The sequence below is a fragment of the Meleagris gallopavo genome, chromosome 6, assembly GCF_000146605.3.
Source record: "Meleagris gallopavo isolate NT-WF06-2002-E0010 breed Aviagen turkey brand Nicholas breeding stock chromosome 6, Turkey_5.1, whole genome shotgun sequence".
NCBI lineage: Eukaryota > Metazoa > Chordata > Aves > Galliformes > Phasianidae > Meleagris > Meleagris gallopavo.
Window position 1 is genome coordinate 35,021,097 of NC_015016.2, and position 9,581 is coordinate 35,030,677.

The 9,581-nt window shown below is 36.5% G+C and overlaps 1 long non-coding RNA gene across 1 annotated transcript; it reads right to left on the reverse strand.

The window, feature by feature from the left end:
- Positions 1-5,518: 5,518 nt before the first annotated feature.
- On the reverse strand, positions 5,519-9,571 carry LOC104911515. The gene is made up of 2 exons (XR_793958.2): positions 9,460-9,571; positions 5,519-5,597 (listed from the first exon to the last, which is right to left on the reverse strand). It is a non-coding gene; the product is annotated as an uncharacterized LOC104911515 (long non-coding RNA).
- Between the last annotated feature and the right edge of the window lie 10 nt (positions 9,572-9,581).

Consider the following 9,581-nt stretch of genomic DNA (forward strand, 5'->3'; position numbering starts at 1 on the left):
AAAAAAAAAAAAAGTCATTCCACCCCTTAAGTCATTGCAGGAATGATTATTCTCTCCACCCCAGTAAATATTTTCAGATGACACCCTCAATAAATCTGTTTATTCTTGGTTGGTTATATACTATCTTTATTTCCATTTTATGGCGAATGCAAAGAAGTGTAACGCCCACAGAAGAAAAATACGCTCAAAGTCAGCACATCACTAATCATAAGGACTAATCCTTCCACAATGGAAGCTACTGCCAACAAAGTGATTTCTGCACTGGGTTTATACTTCCTCGGAGTCATTTTGACAATGTGTATACTTAAGATCATCACTCCTTTCCCTCTTCTCTCCAAGGAAACAGATTTCTGTTAAAGAAGTTTTATTTTGACAAAACTTGTTAAATAGTTTCAAATACTGTATAGGTATCAGAAGCTTTTTAAACATCTCAGATTTCAAAAGCATTTCTTTGTTGTCATTTCAGCCTCCTTCAATGACAGCCTGATACTTCTGTCTGTTATCAGTTACTTCCTGCATGAATTTAGCTTCATATGTTTCAGAAACTCAGTAACATTTTCCGTAATACCTTAATAGTAAAAAGTTGGGACAGTACTAAAAATTCCGTGTGCAAAATCACAAAGCTATGCAAAAAAATGATTAAGATCAGAAACATCTGGCAAGAATGTAAACAGAAACTGAGAAGCAGAGGAAGCAATGAGGTAGAAGTTCCATACTTGGGAGCAAAGAGAACATTGTGGCAAACATGAATATGCATATAAGGGATTTAAAACTAAAAGCGTAAATCCAGAAATAATGATGCAGGGTTTTTCTTGACAGTGTTTCAAGGATTGTAACATATTCCAATCACTGCATTAATTAGGGCAAAAAGGGAAGTACTAACAAAAACTCCCCACCACTGAATACAGAGAATGCCTTCTTTCATATCTTCCATTTGGTAAAAAAAAAAAAGTACATGATCTCTCAAGTTAAAGATGTTACAATCATAGAATCACAGCATGGTTGAAGTTGGAAGGGACCTCAAGAGCACACCCAGTTCAACCTACTGCCATGGGCAGCGTTGCCCTCTACCAGATCAGGCTGCCCAGGGGCCCATCTCACCTGGCCTTGAACACCTCCACGGCGCAGACTGCTCAGAAAAGCTCTGGATGTTTTAGCATCTCACCAACCTCTCAATGAAAAATCTGACATCTAATATAAATGTCACGTCCTTTAGTTTAAAACTGCTCCTGTTCAATCAACTAACCAACTCCCATGAATTCATAATATTGAATTTCTCTTTAAAAATGCATAAAGCTCAAGAAATATAGAGGATCCAACCTGAGAAATCCAGTTTGAAGAGCAGTTCTATTGAGATTCTCCAACAAAAGAGAGATGTATAAAACCAGCTTTATTATGACAAATCTATCATTGATGCTTCATTAGAAAATATTTTATAAGCCAAGAATTGCTTGAATTGAGTGATTTGAATCACTCATTTACATTTTAAGACAATTAAAAACATCTTACAAATAATCTTTGCAAGCATGAATGTACATAGACATACTCCTAACCTCTAAATCTCTGCTTCTGTTGGAGATGACACTTCAGTGCATTCAGTTGCAATGATCCTTCAGTGTTAGAGCAAGAGAAACATTCAACAATTTCTAATTGGCCTGTTTCACCTCTTCCATCATGCCATAAATTACATCACTTCTCCAATTTTGAAATTGTGTCCCTATTCTTCCTTAAAAGAATAAAATCTTAGAACAACAACAACAACAAAAAGATCTCCACAGCATTTCTGAACATTGTTTTACTTTGCTCCATGTTAAGGATAAATCCAGCTGAACATAAGTAAGCCTGCATCTCATTCTTCCAGGTCTCACATTTTACTCCATTATCAGACACCAGAAGTCTCAATTTGTCAGTGTTTTTAGTAATATTCCTTCCATCACTTAGCAGTTAGCTGGGGCTTATGGAAGCACTACTGGAAGATGAAATAATCTGAAGTGACAGCTGGATTAAAAACTCCAGCCCATGGTTCCTACAAAAATGTGTTTATTGCCATTTTAGCACAACTCCAGTTCTCTATGACAGCTCTTATTAACAATTAGCAGCCTGACATTTTTATTGATTCCTACCTGGGCGAACGTAGACAGCAAGGGGAAAGAGCTATCTAAGTTTCTAGAGAACCATACCTAAACAGTCTTCAGTTTCGTACCTGTAACTTCAAAAACATAAAAGCTAATCAAGCTGATATATTTTTTTGTGAAGTTCCAGCAACGTGCAGCGCAACATATTTTGGACCAAACAGGAGCTGACAGACAGTATCTGAACAAAAATAGTGCTTAAAGTGAAGAAGATTACACACTGAAAAATAAAAGCAATAATCCACAAACATTTTATCCACTGTACTTTATACAATCTGTATTTTGTGTACTAAATTCAGACAGAGACTGATGTTACAGTGATATCTGCAAAAAAAAACAACAAAACAACACTATAAAAGTTTGCTCTGAACTGCACAGTGAGAATTAAACTTTCAGCGAGAAGACTAAATTTGACCCAGATCTCCAAGTCTAAATTTAGACCTCTTGCTCAGCCAGTACTCCTTTCAGTAGCAACGGAAGTCAGTTTTAGATATGACTGATAATTTGTGCATTAAAAGCCTTTTACATGTACAAAGTTGCAGAATCTAATTAAAAAAAAAAAAAAAGTTTGCTGCTCTAGATTTAAAAAATATTAAACTTGGATTATGAAGACATCTCATTCACATACACTCACAAAGAGTTCACAAAGCAGGACGGCATTGAACTGTGACACAGTTTTCTCACAGGGACCAAGGGATCCTAATCCCAGGACAAGCAAGCGTTATCTCTAAACAGCATTAGCAGCATAATCTGCATGCACCTACTGGGATGAGAAGTATTTTCCAAAGTTAGTCAATACAAAATAACACTACAGAACGAAGTACATTAGCTTCCACTTAATGGGTCTTGACTGTAAGCTGCAGGTAAATTCTATAGGCCAATCATACGAATAGCACAGCATTGCTATATTGGTAGCATAAGCCCACCTGAAAGAGATCAAGAGGAAGAATCTTTCAGGAGTAAGGATGCAAACAGGCTACTGTAATCTGACTCTTATCTCTAGGCCTTAAAACACTTTGTTTGCAGTGTCAGAATAGGAATAAAAATCACTAGTATTTCTCCACAAAGTTAATAGACAAAGCTATTTTCAAAATATTATTTGGTTTTTGAAATAGTTTCATTACAGTGCAGATTAACACTAACGTCCATTAGGCATGCCCCAAATACTTGAATACACAAGTGGAATAACCTGCCAGTAACTAGTAAGCTCACAGGTTAAAAATGACAGTTAGGCTCACTAGTTCCTTTCACCCTACACATTCCCTCATTGATGCTCTTGCCAAGGCTATTGCATTTTACAGTAACAGAAAAACGTCTGCCCATTTTTAGGGAGCTGAGCGTACTTCATCCAGTGTTTTGTCTAATGACCAACAATGCAGTCAGGACACACAGAAATACCCTGGATGACGAGATGCATTAGGTCCTGAAAGATATAAAAACCCAAAACATAACACTGAAGATTTAACCTCCAGTTTTCTAGCAACTGGCCACTCTTTAAACATGATATGAACAGTGTGCTATTTGGCACAAAATTCTTTCTCCCTCCTTCAGAATATCACTTAACCTGAAATTCACATCAAACAGCAAATAATTTGTATTTAGATGAACCACTGAACACCAAAACAGCTATGCGTATTCAGACTAGTCAATGGTATTGTGTAATATAAACCCAGTCTCAGCACTAACATTTCCCAAAGAAACAAAACCCAAAAGACAGCTAGAGTTGCTCTGGAATAAAAAAAAAAACAAAACTTTATTCATAGATACAAAATAATCAGCCTTTAAGCAAAAAAATTCAGTAAAAACAGATTACAGATGTGTCCAAAAAAATAATAATAAAAAAAAAGTAATTCCCTCAGATAAACAAGATATTTGAGGGGAAAAGGGATTGAAGAGAACCACATAAAAGATGTCAGAATTGCCCAAGGAATAAGAATAAAGCTATGCTATATTTAGAACAGATCAGATATAAATACATGCCACCCACAACATGCATTTCTCTGTGCCTTTCATTCCTCTGCAGAGAACTTATTTAACTTTATAAAAGAACATCTAATATTTTGGCTGTGAGCAAGAGTCTCGTCTTCCCCACTGATCTTGAATATCCTTTGGCTCTTCCTACTTCATTTTCGCATTAGAATTGAGATGAATATTTTAATGACTAATATGTTGTCAAATCCTACCTCAATTTTCACTCGAAGATTTAAAAAAAAAAAGTTAGGTTTTGATCCTCATCTGCGCTCATCCTGATGATCAGCTGTACACTTTCTATCTTGTTCATCATGCTTTTGATAAAAAAAACGTAAAACCAAATTCTCTCATACCTCCTGCATTTTTATTATTTCAGGTGTAACTATCTGAATCATCTTAATTAAGACAGTAAAAATAAAGAAAACAATTATTATTATTTTTTTAAGAGTGAATTGTGAAAAACACCCAAAAGATTTTCTCATACAAAATGAATTTTCTTAATCTTCTAATTCTAGGAGTTTCAGATAATAATTCAACAACTAGCTATGGTTCTGTTTTCAAAACCTTGATTTTATGCTTCTGCTCTCCTTCATCCACAAAATGAAAGACTTCCCTACTCTAAATTATTTTTTACAATAGATGCAGTACTCAGAAATCAATAGTTAGCAATCTCCAGCTTCAAGAACACACACGCACACTTCAACCATTATGAACCCAAGGAAACCTCCTACTCTCATTCATTGAGAATGAAATCCTCTTTTCTCCTTTCTCTTAGCTTTAATTTACACAAAATAAAAGAACTGCCCAACAATAACCAAATAGCTTTGCCCTAACAGACATAAATACATGGAGACTGAAGTGATGTGAACACCTGCATCATAACACAACTTTCTGAAGGAAGCTAAATTAAAAGGACCACATAATTTGTGAAAATTCAGTTATTCCAGATCTATCACAAAAGCAGATTCCTACAGGGTAAAAATACTCCTAAGCAATTTAAACACCAAGCTTTCTCAACTGCTCCAAAGTCTGTAGTACAACCGCATCAAAGAACAAAAAATACACTGCACTGGAAGATCTGGTTTACCAGCCTGAGATTTTTAACTGCCACAGCACTGCCTTCAGCCAAGAGATGACAAACAGAATTGTGCCTTGTTTCACAGAAAGCATTAAACTCTTATTACCACAGAGGTAAATATCTGTCCATGACATAGAAAACAGACATCATCATCATCTTTAACGTAATGAAACAAAAAAGAATAGTACACATACAGCAAGAAAAGCAACCCGTGCTAACAAGAGTGCAGAGTGGCAGTTAAGATTGCTAACAAGACAAGACATCCAATGAGGTAAACTGTTAATGAAGACTTACCTCCAGAAACTGGTGCATCCATGAAAACAGCTCCCATTTTTTCCACTGCTTTAGCCAATTCTTTCGAAACAGAAGGGTCTATAGTACTGGAATCTATTAATAATGAGCCTTTCTTCACTTTCCTAAAATAAAGATTAATTACTATTAAATATCTGGTGCAATTACCATGGCAATGACTTTTCTCAGCATGATAAATACACATTTTTTGTACACTAGTAATTAAACAGTTTTAAATTCCACTGAGCAAGGTCTACTCAGCATACATACTGTTGAGCGTATACTGCACTAGTCTGAATGACTCAAAACACAGTAAGATCTAAAAAACACACAGGCACGCAACAGTTAATTTTTTTTTTTAATTTAAAAACTAAATACTACATAAAAAAAACCAAACCTACACAAAAGGAGTTCCCTAGGAAAGCCTGCTATCTTATAAGCTTTAACAGTTCATCATATACAGATCACTGAAGATACATTCTAAGCAATGGAACTAAATGCTGATATTGCTTAAAACTTTAAATACCTTACAGTTTTCTTTTCATATACAGTATTTTAAGCATCTTACCAGAATAGTTTGATTGCATTCTTTTAATTATTTTCACAATTTATTTTACATAAAGATCGCACTTGAACATCAAAACCCCATTACAGACTTAAAAGCAATACCTGTAGAAAAAATTGCCATGCTGACAACTACTAATTTTATGCAGATAAGTTGTATCTCAAATGGTGGAACATAAAAAGTTGCATACGTCATTAAAAAAAGGCAATTAACATTTAAAATGCCTTCAACAACAACAACCTTCTATACTCTTAGCCCTTCTTCCATTCAATTGCACTATTATTTAATGTCCACTGGACCCACAAGCACTATGAAATCTAATAGCATAATTTTTAAGTCATAAAAAGGTGAGTAATTTAAAGCTACATGTTACATTAGACAAAGAGCCTTTCTGCATCTGGAGAAGAGGCTCAGGGGAGACCTTATCGCTCTCTACAGCTTCCTGAAAGGAGATCGCAGCAAGGTGGGGCTGGCCTCTTCTCCCCAGTAACTAGTGATAGGACAAGTAATAATCAAAGCATTGTAGAACAGCTAAGGTTAGAAGGGACCTTCAAGATCACTGAGCTCCAACCTCATGCCATGGGCAGGGCTGCCACCCACCGGATCAGGCTGTCAAAGGCCCCATCCAACCTGGTCTTGAACAGCTGCAAGGATGAGACATCCACATCTCCCCCAAGCAGCCTGCACCAGTTCCTCAACACCCTCTGAATAAAGAATTTTTTCCTAACATCTAACCTAAGTTTCCCCTCTTTCAGTTTAAAGCCATAGAAGAAGTGAACTTCCCTTGTGTCAGCAGAAATGCCTAACACTTCAAACCTTAAATTTCAGGTTGATACCAAGAAAAATTTATTCTAAGAAAGAGCGGTGGCTCATTGGAACAGGGTGCCCAGGGAAGTGGTGGAGTCACCATCCTGGAAGGCATTCAAGAACTATGTAGATGTAGCACCTGGGGACATCATTAGTGGACAGAGTGGCAATGGGTCAGTGGTTGGACTTGATCTTAGAGGTCTTTTCCAACCTTAACGATCCTATGACTCTATGATTCTATACAGTGCGCTGTGGAACAAATCCCTGGAAACAGCAGGATGACTAAATTAACCCTTAGATGTTCCATAACACCAATATTCTCTTCAGAAAAAGCTCAAAAAGTTAAAAAAAAAAAAGTCAAACCAGTTGTCAGTGAAGAAGCCACTCAGAGCAACAATTAAAAACTGCTATCAAATGATATCAAATGACACTTTCTTCTCTTGAATATGCAGACTGAGAAACTACATGACAGCTTTCTGTATCCTGTTTCTCTCAGTATTAGGTACTCAGAAGATTAACTGTATTAACTGGTATAATGCAGGTAGTAAGTACTGCCAAGCAGCCTTCAAAGCACTGCCATCCTGGATACAGTTCTCTCACAGCTGTTTGCACAGATTTGTGGGACTGATCCAATTACCCTTCTTCCCTGAAGGGTATAAGCTACAGAGACTTAGATCTGCTCAGTCCTGCTTTGTGCAGAATTAAGCTACAGACAGTAAGGGAAGAAAGCAACTACTACTTCCTATGTTGAAATGGAGAGCAATTTTTCTTTCCTGCTTTCATTTTCTAGTCATTACTCCTTAATATAGCCTACAATCAACAACTATAATTTTATCAGTTTTAGAAGACCTACTGTATTTTTCTCATCTGTATGTATGTTTCTTCCTCTACATTATTAAGACGGATAGCAGTATGATCCTGCAAGATCTGGGTAGTGAGTAGTCATCTTGCTAGAAGCAGTGAGCACATGGCAGAAGAGGTTTTAAAATACTATTCATTTATTAATTTGGCAAGCCCCGAAACTATTTCTATTACTAGAACTCTGCAAATAATGGATTTTAGGCTCAGTTGGAATCCCTCCACAAAAGCTAATAAAACCACTGCTAAAGACTAAACAAACTCTTCAGGTATTTTCTTGATTAATAAACAAGGAAAGACAAGCCAAAGTGAACAACTTTCTTCCCAGATCCGAAGACTGAAGCTTACCTGAACTTGGAAAATAATAGCAAAGTAAAACTGAGGTATCAGACAAATTCTTACATTTTTTTCCCCAGTCAAAGCAGTCAGACACAACCCTGGTAATCTGAAGCTAATCATCTCTAAAACAGACCCATTTCATGATTTTTGGAACAGGAAGAGCATCTCCTTTTTCAGGAACCTTATGGCAAAACATAGGGTTCCTTCAAGATGCAATCTGACCTACCGTCCACTACTTCTGTGCAAAATCCACTAAAATCACTGAACTCTGGGTCAAGACCTCAAGCTATTCAGAACATAGTTATTTTTAACAGCGTTGTATATAAAAGTATTTTTAATAAGCCAAAATGAGAAGCTGATTAACTCACCTTTTATACTCAGAAAAACCTACTATCTCTAATAAAGTAAGGAATTGACTGTAACATTGATCTTCACTCTTAAGTATGAACAGACACAGATGTTACTGTAGCTTAACCAGCAACACAGGTTGGTTTTGTGTGATATACAACACTAAATTCAAGAATTTTCAGTGATCCTTCCTGTTCATTTTTGTATAAAAATTCCAGAATTCCTTTATCAATAGTAAGGAGTCTGCCAAGACTACAAACAATAAGAGTGAAATTAGAGAGTCTTGACAGCTATTCTATGTTAACACAGTTTTAATACAAAGAGAAACAACTATATCTTTCAGAGTATTTCATTTATGAGATCTGATGTCAAGGAGAAGAGTAAAAGTAATTGCTGTCAGCAATTACTATACTTTCACTTGTCTGCAGTGCATAACCTTATCTGTAAGAGACACGAGCATCTGAGAAGTTTGGTAAGTCAGTTGTCTTAAAGTCACATAAATTGTTATTCCACTAGAAATAAAATTAGATTTTAGCCACAAGTCAAAACAATCACAGTTTAAGAGTTCTCATGTAATTAGAAATATCAATAATAAAAAAATAGAGTACCAAATTAAGCATGTTGAAAGCACATTAAGAGTCTCAGCAATAGTTATGTAGCACAATAGAAAGAGCAACAAGACAGCAAAGCAGCAAGGTCCAAGGCCACAGCAAGTAAAGAACCATTCAGATGCAACAGCAACAGAAATAAGGGAAAGAAGCTGCTTACCTTCAGAAAGCCTGTAAAGCCCTCAGGTAGGAAGGGATCTCCAGTATACTACCCTTGCCTTCCCTGCCAAACCTTAAATGAGGTATGCAGAGGGGTGGATCCTGGTTCTATCCCTTCTGGTCACTCAGGTGCATTGTATTGCTTGCACCTGAGCTACACTGGGTTGGCCCTGCCTTCTCACCAGATGCTCAATCACTGCTTCAAGCCCTGACAGCATTTCCACTAGAAGCTATCATGTGACAAACACTGTAACAGCGAATTGAGTACAAGAGGGAATTCTTTAGACTACAGTAAATTCTTACTTTAGAATTCCATTTGCTCCTGTGTAAACTTCTATTGCATTGGGACTTGAAGGCAGCATGGTAATAATTCTGTCTGCTTTTTCAGCCACATCTGCTGGGGAATCTGTTACCTTTAAAAGAAA